Source organism: Nuphar pumila, chromosome 1 (genome assembly GCF_984573655.1).
Source record: "Nuphar pumila chromosome 1, dmNupPumi1.hap1.1, whole genome shotgun sequence".
In the NCBI taxonomy this organism is placed as follows: Eukaryota; Viridiplantae; Streptophyta; class Magnoliopsida; order Nymphaeales; family Nymphaeaceae; genus Nuphar; species Nuphar pumila.
In genome coordinates this window covers 60,890,854-60,902,594 of record NC_143249.1, presented here as the reverse complement: position 1 = coordinate 60,902,594, position 11,741 = coordinate 60,890,854, and positions in this window count along the sequence as shown.

The window sequence follows — 11,741 nt, the reverse complement described above, 5'->3', positions numbered from 1 at the left end:
CATTTTGTTTGAATTTCAAAATCTTCCCATAAATCTATAAATACCTTAGCCCACGCCCAGTCTGGGGGAGGCTTTCCTTTTTGGAATCTAAATTTCAACCTGAGTTTTAAATTTCCATTTTCTTCTGAGTCCACGCCCCTTTGGTCCCATCTGAAACTTTACACCTGAAGCTTCTGAAATACCAGAAGAACACAAGGTGAGCTCCCATTCGAGTTGATTTTATTGAAATAATGTTCTTGTTTCAATTTACATACTAAATCCCATGGATTTTTCGTTTTAAAGAAAGGGTTCGTCTGAATGATGGATTGAACCATTCCCATAAAAGGACATATATTAAGAAGGATCATGCTTCCTTGATGATTTTCTAGAATTCATGCAATAGTTATGTTTAGTTCATATTTTATTTTGTTAATTTAGCATATTTCATGAGTTAATTAGATTTTTTTTAGTGTTTATATCAAGCCAGCTTAAAATTCGTATGTCTATTTTTTGTCAGTCAGCATCATTTTATGTTCTTATTTTTCTTCTAAAATGGTAAAAAAATCATATACATGCCCATAGTTGTCTCTAATATTCTGCAAAACAATCGGAGTTGTTTGAGTTCATTTGTTTTGTTCAAAATTCGAAATGCCAAGTCGGGTTTTAAGACTTAGGAAACATTGATGATGTTGGATCTCAATTTGTAAAATTGAGATCTCCCTCATGGAAGATCTGATTCCCAATTCAAAAAATGCCCTGAACTAAGGATTGAGTCTAGTATTTAATCTGATTTTATTCAATTTTTCTGAATTTATTTGTTACCTGACAAAAATCCAAGACCTCGGGACACGTGTCAGAGCCCAATTCGAGCTTCTGAGACTCAGGATCGATTTGAGTCAATTGGTTCTCTCTGAATATAACTCTAAATCTAGATCTATAAAAAATGAATTTCATGATTTAATTGTCCTCTATTTGATTCTAAAATTTTGTAATTTTTAAGACAGTCTGCATGCTCTTTTCGTATTTTTTATTTTGGTCTTCTGTTTTGGTGTTTATACCTGCTCTTCGGATTTATGTGTATAATATCATATTTTTATTTCTCTGTCGGTTAGCCAAATGCCAAATTCATACAAATGAAAGTTGTTCATATACATGTCAGTAGTCTCCCTTTTAATTTTCAAAAATTTTGATGGTAAATTATCAGTTTTATCCATTTTCACAACAGATCCCATTGATTTGAGTCTCGTCAGAATTAAATCTCTGCTACCGAACTCACCGTCGGTTAAATCCCGGAGCTGTAAAAACCTAATATGTTTATTTTCATGTGCTTTAGCAGCCTGAAAAATATCAGACATTTTTATGGTGAACTTTTGCATTATTGCGTTAAATGCTATGTTTAGTTTGTACCCATAGACGAAATTTGCTTATTTTAGGGTTTTTTTTGAAATTTTGCATTTCAACCATGTCATTCCATGCATTTTATCATTCTATGATATTTCTAAGGGTAGAGGGATGCTCTCTACCGAATTTAGCATGATTTGAGAACCGTTTGATGATCGGTTTAGCCGTATCATCAAATCAGGGTTCCCGCGGGACCTTGATCGAGGCGAAAAACAAGCAAAATTCATTATTTTGGCCAAGTTTCAAATGTCAATTCTGATTTTTACAGTCCTAATATATTTAGCAACATATCTTTATGTCTCATCATGCATTTCATCATCATTTGGTTTAATTCAAATTTCAAAAATCTCAAATTTTATCAAAATTCCTTCAAAAACCCTGATTTTAAAAGGTATAACCTCAATATTAGGGTTATTTTTGTCATTTTGACCACAATTCCGAATTTCAAACTATTTATTATATGATTTTCCTGCATTTGCATCATTTTAAATCATTCAAATATCAAGTATGAAAATCGGGTTTATATCCAGCTAAGTCCAATAATCTCAGGATATTATTGGAAAACCTTGGTAAAACCCACATATTTGAGCTAACCCCATTTCAAGCTTGGCAGGGACATTCAAAGGAAGGAGCCGGAATCTGCAATTTTCTTTCATTCATTTTATTTAGTGATGTAATAATTAAATGCAACTTTGGAATAAGAGATTTACTTTTCTGCTTAGATTAGGATACATATTATATAGTTTGAATTTCTGCAATATCCTGATTATGTGATTCATACATTTTATTTTGAAAATCACTGTGGATGAACACAAATGCAACGTGCACCAACTCTTAGGGAGTTGATGAACTCGGTGGAGTCCATATTTGCGACCCTAGTCGGAATATGGACGAGACCCAGATTCAGCATCTTTCTACTAGTCATAGCGAGCCTACACTCTTAGGCTAACTTCCAGAAATTCATTGCATATCCTTGATTTTTACAAAATATTTTAGAATTAACTAAGTAAATTACAAGCATATTTACGGCCATAGTCAGACTATGTGGTAATCTTACCTTAGTTTAATTTTAAAATTGCATATTTTCCTGAAAAGATGTTTTCATAAAAAGACATTCATTCATTCAGGATAGTTTGCATCATGAAATCATATGCTTTTCCTTTTGATAAAATCAAAAAGATCCTTTTCCAAGAAAATCGAATTTTCAAAGATATCCTGAAACTTCTTCAAAATGTGGTTTTCTCAAAGATTCGAATATTCCATTCTTAAAAGGAGTTTCCTAAGAATTTTCAACTATTTTCCAAAGTCCAGAATCGATTTCCAACTCTTCAAGGCCAGGATTCCCCGAATTTCAATTCCCTAGGATTTGATTTCCTTTCTCAAAATCGTTTTCCTATAAATCTTCAATCATTTTCCAAAGACGATTTTCAAAGTTGGAATATTTTTCATTCAAATGCTTATCTTTTCTCAAGAATTCACACCATTTTCTAAGGATTCTCATTCCTTCATGATTTCCTCGAAATCTTTAGAAACTTTCTAAAGATTTTAAATCCTTTCATCAGGATTTTCTTGAGAAATCAATTTCCATCTTTTGCCTTAAAAACATTTTCCAATCCCAAAGCATTTTCTAAGCATACATCATGTTTTCCAGCCTACATTTTACAAAATTTCATAGCACATGCCTGAATTCTCTGTGCATTTAGGATAGAACACGATTTTGCTAATTTAGTTAAGTCAAACACAGATTTGATCATTAGTTCGATTACCCCAGGTAAAGGCGCCAGGAACGGTCGAACCTTGTACCGACAGGTCGAGTCCCATTCTTCGGAATTTTCCTGCTATTTTTAAAACGGAGGCGAGTATTTCAAAATAATTTTCAAAACTCTGGTCAAGTTTGACTCGCGAAATCGTTTCCTTTCTCTCCCGCAGGGAAGGGAAAAATTTTGCGACGATAACAATAAGACATTGGAGCAGTTCATTAGAAAATACTAGACAAATATAAAAAAGAAATTCATTAAACAACTCCTAACAAATACACATTTTGCAAAGCATAGGTAATCAAAAATATTATTATTTGTGCCTCTGCTTGTTGTGGCCAACCTCACCACATACATTGCACCTATATAAAACAACATCCTTGTGTTTTATTTTTCATATATTCACCTTAGGTCCCCTTCTTTGCGAACCACTTTTGGTAGATAAACATGAATAAAAGTTGATGAAAATTTATGTGGGACATTATCCACCATAAAAAAATGGATATGCAGCTCTATACGATTCAACTGTGAAAAAATTATCTCACTAATCCTCTGGTCACTTGCCTTGATACAAAATACATGTGATCGCATGTTCAAATAAAATTTTGCTAACCTGTCACTCTTTATAAAAGCATAATTGTTTCTCAAGATCAACACTTTAACCGTGAAATCGATCATAGGTTTGGTACTGCCGTCAATGAAAATACACTATTTACACATGTAGTTGTGCCTTTCTCTTAAGTGCATTTACCTTGTCTTTTACCTAAATCACCAATCTACTTGACATTTTTTGCTAGATATTCTTTTTTTTCAAAAAGTTTCATTAGCATAAGATGAAGCCTTTGAATCATATGCACTAGGGCTTGTCACATATAAAGAGAATCTAAGCACTGAAGTTATCTGCTATATTAGACATTAAGTACTAATATCTTCTTGTTGGAAAGTGATTGTTAACTCAATGTTCCAGTTTCATGTCAAGGGCAATGTACTTGTATGCAACTATATCTTTGATATAGATCATATTGATTCAAACCCAAATATCCAATTGCTTGAGTAGGTGGAGCCCACACAATGGATGCCCCCTCCTTATGTTGGACTAAGGAGTTAGTGAGACTCACTCAAGGGGTATCTTCCCTATTTTTTGGGCTTAAGGAAAGTCATGCAAGTTGAGTAATGGAGCTCCTAAGAATAGAAGAAGGTAGACCATGAAGTTGGTCTATTTCTGGAGTGCAAGATTCCATAAATCGGCGTGTTCAAGCAGAGCTTAACTAGATTTAACCTAGGCCCTTAGAAGGTTTAATTAGAATTATGAGTACATTTAAATGTTTTTGTGAATTATGTAAGGGCTTTATGAGGCCCCTCTCAACCTATATATATGCCTTGTTTCTAGCTTTGAGATAAAAAAATGAATCTCTCTCTCTCTCTCTCTCTCTCTCAAGGTTTTAAATCTCTCACTCTCTCTCTTTGGTGATCAAGACCTCTAGTAGGTCAACTCCACTACTTGGATCTTAAGCTACTGCCCAAGGTCTAACTCAACCAACATGTGGCCAACCAAAGTCGTAGTGGTTTGCACCTTTTAGAGCAAAACCCTGATGGATCTGATATCAATCAGCCAACCCAACCTCTATAGAAGACCCCCTCTGAGTCACCCTAGCACAAGTAAGTCAGCCAAGTTTGTTGACTTATCCTAAACCTAAGTTTGAACCTACCCGAACTCAATTCAACCTAACTGATTTTTATCAAACCTATAAACTTTGTCAGATTTTATGAATTTACCCAGCTCAAACTATGAGAGATCTGAGTCTAATTTTTGGACTCAGTGTTCTTCAGTGTGTCTAGAAATAAACCCTTGAATTTCAGGATTTATTGAGTTCCCAACTCTGAGAACTCAATTTTATAATTTGGGATATTCAAATCCAAACCCAGTTAGTCCTTGCATAACCCTTAATTTCTTGAAACTTTCAAAACTCATATCTCCTTATTTCTGAGTCCTCTAACTCTTAAATTTGGTCTAATCCAGTTTAGGGTGTCTAGAATCATCTCTCAAAATTTAGGATTTTTCTATTGAAATGTTTGGGAGATGATTTTTCTCCCCAAATCTGTCAAAACCCAATACCTTATCTATCCGAGTTAGCCCACATTGACTTTAACTTGACCAAACTGAGTCTATCCCTTTCCTATTTCCAAACCCTCGGCCAGAGGTGGATCCAGGATTTTGCTTAAAGGGGGAAAACTGTTTATAATCAAATAATACAAAATGAGGTTATTTATGGGCCTCCAATATTGTACGATGGATGATAAGCTATCACCCTCTAATATTGTATGTACAACCATGTTGGCAGGCCATACTTTCTTAGGAAAAGTACATGATCAGTAGTGACTTGGTGTGACTTTTAGCAATGGTATTTTTAAAACATTATTTCGTTGTTGAAAGCGTTTAGAAAATCGACAACCAAGTAATAATACCGATCTTCCATGTAAGTGTTGAGTCTGGATCGATTCATAGAGAACATGATATACTCAATGTAAAACTAAAAATTGTATTTCATTGATATAGAACTTGTTCAATTACAAAGAATATTACAATGAAATCAAAATTTGAACAAGTACTGAAAAAAAACACGCAGTGACTTAAGCTCGCAAATGCAAGGGCATTTTCATCATTTCACTTGATGCAACATTCGATCACTGAGACGAGATGCTCTTAACTTGCAACGTAAAATCACCTGCACGACAAAAACGAAGTTAGTAACACTATTTACAAAAATGAAAATGATAACTTCTAAAGTAATCCAAAAATCAATCGCTAAATTAATTTCTACGTAAAACGAGAAATTACCAGAGTGAATTTCCTAAACTAATTAACCTAATGCTATAATTAACTCTGAGCTAATGTTAGAAACCTAATAAAACACTAAAAGTTGAAATTAGAAAACTACAAAAAATCACAACTGGCTATTTTGCCCCTGCGCTACGCGAAACCCTAATTTCTAATAGGCGATCGGAAAATGATTCGTAGATGGCCTAACGAAGCCCGATTGGAGTGATTTCTATTGTGTTGAATTCCTAATAGAATCAAGAATTTAGTGAAGCTTTCAGATTCCGAAGATCACTGTCGGAACTCTAGATATAGACGTCACAAAATCAGATAGCAATACGCAAGAAGCCTATCTAGAAGATTAAATAATGCGAAGGGCAAAACTATACGAAATTCAATCCTAAAACACTAGTTATCAAGCTAAAACATGTGCATATTAATTCTAAATCCAAATACACTAATAATCTATAGAAAATACTAATATCAACAACGAATCCAATGCTCACAAACCGACAAACCCGACTAGACACGCGGTTCTAGCTGATTTTGACGTAAGAGTCAGAATTCGTTGCGATGAAGGCCTAAAATGCAAACAAACATGTATTTAAACTAACTATCGCCTACATTAAACTAATTACTACTTAATTGAAAATAGAAACATGCTGAAAACAAGAATGTAACAACAATACTAAAATTTAGAAAATACCCTTAATCGACTAGAGTGATTCTAGTCGATTTGAAGGGTTTGAGCCAAACACGTTCTAAACACTAATGCTCACTACCCTAAACTATCTGAATGAATTAACCTAATGTATACTATCTAAATAAAACCTAAATTCATGTTGAAAATCTAGTTTTAACCGCAAATTAATAAACTAATGAACTATTCAAAGCTAATCATCAATTGGCATGTACCTAATCCTATTATTTCTTAACACCCTAACTTACGAAGCCAACACGATGCTAAGCTACACAATTCTATCACGTGCTAATTTACTACAAAATTTTACATCAAACCTACTAAAAACCTGCTGCTACACACCCTCCAACCGAGTATCACTAAATACACTAACTACCTAACTCGGTTAGCAAGGAAACGAAACCAACTACCTTTAACTACCACCCAAACTACTCACATGCATCCGAAATTACAAAACATTCCTAATGTTACCTAGGTGACCTAAATACAACAGGGAACCAATCACTGTAATTTCTGCTAAAACCGAGATTACGCAATGACGCTAATCCATACTATTTGCTGCAAAAACACCCAAACCTATTAGGAAGAATTCCAATCGGAAGTGGATACTAAGAAAAACACCTACATTAGTAGCTCCATTGTAAATTAATTCACCACCTACAATGATTGAAACCATGCTGAATTTACTGCTAATGCTTAACAGAAACACAGAGAACTATTGTGTTGATCGGTTTTGCGCAAGATACCAAAAAACCAGGTAGCATCAATCTACCTGATTTTTGTGGCTTGAATGCCTTTCAATCCAAAACAATGGTCAACAATCCTACAATACTAAACTAATTTAACATATGTAACAACTCATTAATCTAGGTTGTTATAATGAAATAGAGTCTACAACAAATGGCTCCAGTCGGTTGGAACCAGTCCAGCTGGTTTGAGCGCTAACAATGAAACAAACATGCTATGACAAAATCCAAAAGGCTGAGCAATACTAACAAAAAATGTTTAACTCGACTCACAATGCTGGTTTAAGCATTAACACCCTAGGCTACGGTTGAGACAAAAAATAGAAAAACACAGGCAAAGAAAAGAAAACATGCTGGGTGCTACACTAGAAGAAGGGGATGTGAAGAAAACTTACTGGGGGCCGGCCGACAGTCTGAGGAATGAAGGGGCACGAAAAGAGTGGTTAACGATGAGGAGAAAACACCTCCCACGCTGCTGGAAGTTCCAATTGCCACAAGATGCTACTGCTGCAACTGATTTGGCTGCAGCCACCTGTAGACGATGAGTGGTGAGAAGAAGAAACTGGTTAGAATCCTGTCACCCGCTGATTGCAGACGGCACAACCAACGGATCAAGCATTCCACGCTGCTGAACCTGCACAACACAACAAGCAACCGTTAATGTTAGCACAACAAGGCAAAAGGGGGATGAAAGGGAAGCAAAAGAAAGCATGGTGAGGAAGGAGTGCTGGGATTCCATGGTTGAGACGGCCAACCAATGGCGACGGAGGGTTGTGAAGAAGAAGAAGGAGAAGAGCTGAAGGGGAAGGAGGAGAAAACGTAGGAGAAGAAGGAGAGGAAGGGAATGGGCGAGTTGGGCGGTGCCTTTCCCCAGACATGAACAATCGTGAATAGGTTTCCTTCATGTTTTTAAAGCCAAAACCTATGTTTTGGAAAATTCCAAAACAAGGATTAAAAATCAAATATTTGCTAGGCGCCTATTTTAAAGGGGGTTTTCAGCAAAGGTTTTCAAAAAAAATGAATTTGGGGCTGGCGTGAGTTGGATCCTAAGGTTTTTGCCTAGATCCAAGGCCCAGAATAGCCGTTTGGATCCAAATTAACCCATTTCGCTCCGAGATCTGACCCATTTCACTAAAAATGCAATCTCTCTCTCATTTTTAGTCTGATTAGAACGAAATTTGAACCGTAGCTCAATGACATCTAAATTCATCTACGTGAGGGTTTTAAACCTATAAATGATGTATTTTTATAATAAAAATATATTATAATTATGAGTAATTTAAGTATCATCAAATACCTCCATGCTAGAATAATTGCTAGTCCCTAGCAATATACCCTACCCTTGCAATGAAGATATGGACTACCCACATAAAATGTAAATTTTTATTAAACCACTAACTCACTTTCGTAAGAATCACGGTTGCATTTAGCTTATGCAACAAGCCCTTTTTAACCCCTGGGTTACCCCAGTGGACGAGCAAGGTCTCATGAGGGTTTGCAGAGATGCTACCCACAAACATCAGAAATCATGCAGAAATTCAAAATTTTCTTTTTAAATTGCTAGGCACTTCCAGAAATCAATTTTAGCAGACGTTTCATGTAGTTTTCATTCTCATAACATGATTATAGATTATATGCCTCCACGATAAAAAATTTTCTTTCACTCTTCTAAAAATTGCATTTATCTATGATTGTTTCTCAGAAAATCGTGTATGGTCATGTTGTTGTTCATTTTTCATCACTTGTATCTTTTTCTGCACAGTCTTTCATTCTACTTCTAAGCAATGAATTCTCTTTTAGTAAGCTCTCATTTTTCTTTGTCATTGGATTTTTAATTTTTTCAATTTTTCAATTCTTTCTGTTATTTTCATTTGATAGCTTGCATGTGGTCTGCTTTTGTGCCTTGTGCAATGTTAATGTCTTCTTATACCACTATTTGTATGTTAAAGATATTAACTAGACACAAAAGTGACTTCCTTCATTTACCCCTTCGACATGAGGTTCAGACACTTCAACTTGTGTCTGATCTCAGCTTCTAAGGCTCACGAAGTTCTCACCTTCCGTTTCGAATGAAATTCAAACGCTTCAACTTGCGTCTGAACTCATCTTACTCGGGATTGTGAAATTATCCAAACAACCTAACATAGGCTCTTTTCTTTTGAGTTTGAGCTTTTTCTTTATATTTTTTATTTACTTAGTAGTTTATTTCAAACTGTGCATACTTATACTTGTGATTCAACATTAGCTTTTCACATTCAAATATAATCTTTTCTTTAAACTTCACATAAATACTCACTCTTTTTAGCTTTGTTTAGAAAAAAATTTCCTTATGGGCCTTTTTTTTAAAATTTCTAATTTGTCAGATTGTGTAAAAAACATTCATATATGTTAAAAAAAATTCTGAAATGCTTAATTTATGAGTTTTAGCTACTGAAACAGGATAAATAAAAAAAATAGTGTGTATCTATAGCTACTGAAACATGATAAATAAAAGAAATAATGTGTATCTATAGCTACTGAAACATGATAAATAAAAGAAATAATGTGTATCTACTGAACCCTCCCCCCCATGATTGAATGACACTGTCCCTAGTGGCATGCAGAGATATAAAAATGTAATATAGATGCATAATCAAAGAACTTGAAATCAAGATAGGAGAACATATAGATACAACCTGATATGTGGGGCCTCTTGAGCTGGTTCTTGACTGGATCATGCTCCACCACTAAGCATACGTCGATGCTCAATTTTCAACTGACCTAATCGATTGTCTACTCTAAAAGCTATGTCCTAAATTCAATAACGTATACTTACACATTGAATGTCAGATAAGCCTGCATGAATCAAAGCAAATGTAAGCTCATATGAAATCAAATAACGAAACAAAAACAAAAATAAATGCTAAACTGAAAATCTTGACTCTACTATGCACATATAATACACTGTCTCTGCTCAGCTGATGCCCTATTCTTCAATGGGATTCTGGCATGTGCAACTCGAAAACCATGACTTCCTTGCCCTTAGGATTCATCATTGGTTGGCTTGGCAGATTACTCTCGGTCCTCCTCATCAAAGCGTCTGCCAACTGACCCATCTGCGTTTCAAGCATGGCTATTGAATGGGTATGGGAGTTGAGCAAATGGTTATACTTCTCTAAAGCGGTTTGACTGGAGGTTTTCACCTCCTGCAACGCTTGAAGAATCTTCTCTTCAAAAGATGACTGTGTTGTCTCCTGAGGAGCAACCATAGGAAAGGTAGGAGGGGGTTGGGGATAATTCGGCCTCTGATATGACTAAATGAACGTATTAGGCCTAACATGGTGAGATGGAGTGGTATGGACTGGGGCTTGTTGATTTTTCCATAAAAAATTCAGATAATTTTGCCAACCCGGATTATATGTAGATGAAAATGGGTCATGCAAGGGCTTGGCGAATCCCTGAGCAGCCTGAACTTGTTCGTGAACAAATTCAGGGTACTGAGCTGCCAAAGGGCACTCAATGACAGAATATGCTGGGTTGGCACAAACTTGATGGATGGGGTTGGGCCCGCGAGAAGTCGATCCAGCTTCTACGAAAGTATATTCACTTTGCTTTGCAGCGCAGCAGTCGAATCAATCTCAAGAACGCCACCTTTCTTGGAAATGCTGGGTGTGACTGTGGCTCTCTTAGAGCGAGAGGTAGAGGTATGGTGCAATAAGTTCTCGGCCAGAGTATCAAATAAGTGTCAGGCCTCATCCTCGCTCTTCAACATGAATGTACCCCCACATGAAGCGTCGATCATCTGATTCCTGTCAGACAATCCATCATAGAAGCACTACGCCAGTTGCCATCTTGGCACCTGGTGGTGAGGGCATTTTCTAAGCAGGTCCTTCATCCTTTCCCATGTTTCATAAAATTGCTCGCCATCCAGTTCTGAGAAACTGGTGATGGCTCACCTAAATTGATTTATCCTATCGATGGGAAAGTACTTCTTCGAAAATTCCTGCTGAAGCTGATCCCATGACCCTATTACTATTGTGTCTAAGGATTTCAGCCAATACTTGGCTTTGTCCTTCAATGAGAATGGAAAAAGGGTCAATTTCATAGCATCATCCCCGAAATTTTGAATCTTCACTATAGAACAGATTTCGAGAAACTTGTCGAGGTGCCTATAGGGATCCTCGTGACTAAGGTCATAGAAAGATGGGAGCATCTGAATCACGTTGGCCTTAATCTCGTACTGTGGTGCCCCTACATCGGGTCTCCGAATGCAGGACGCCTGGGTGTACTCCGTGGGTAGGAAGTACTCCTTGAGAGGGCGCGTAGGCGCTTCGGGTTCTTGGTCCCCCATTTCGGTTCGG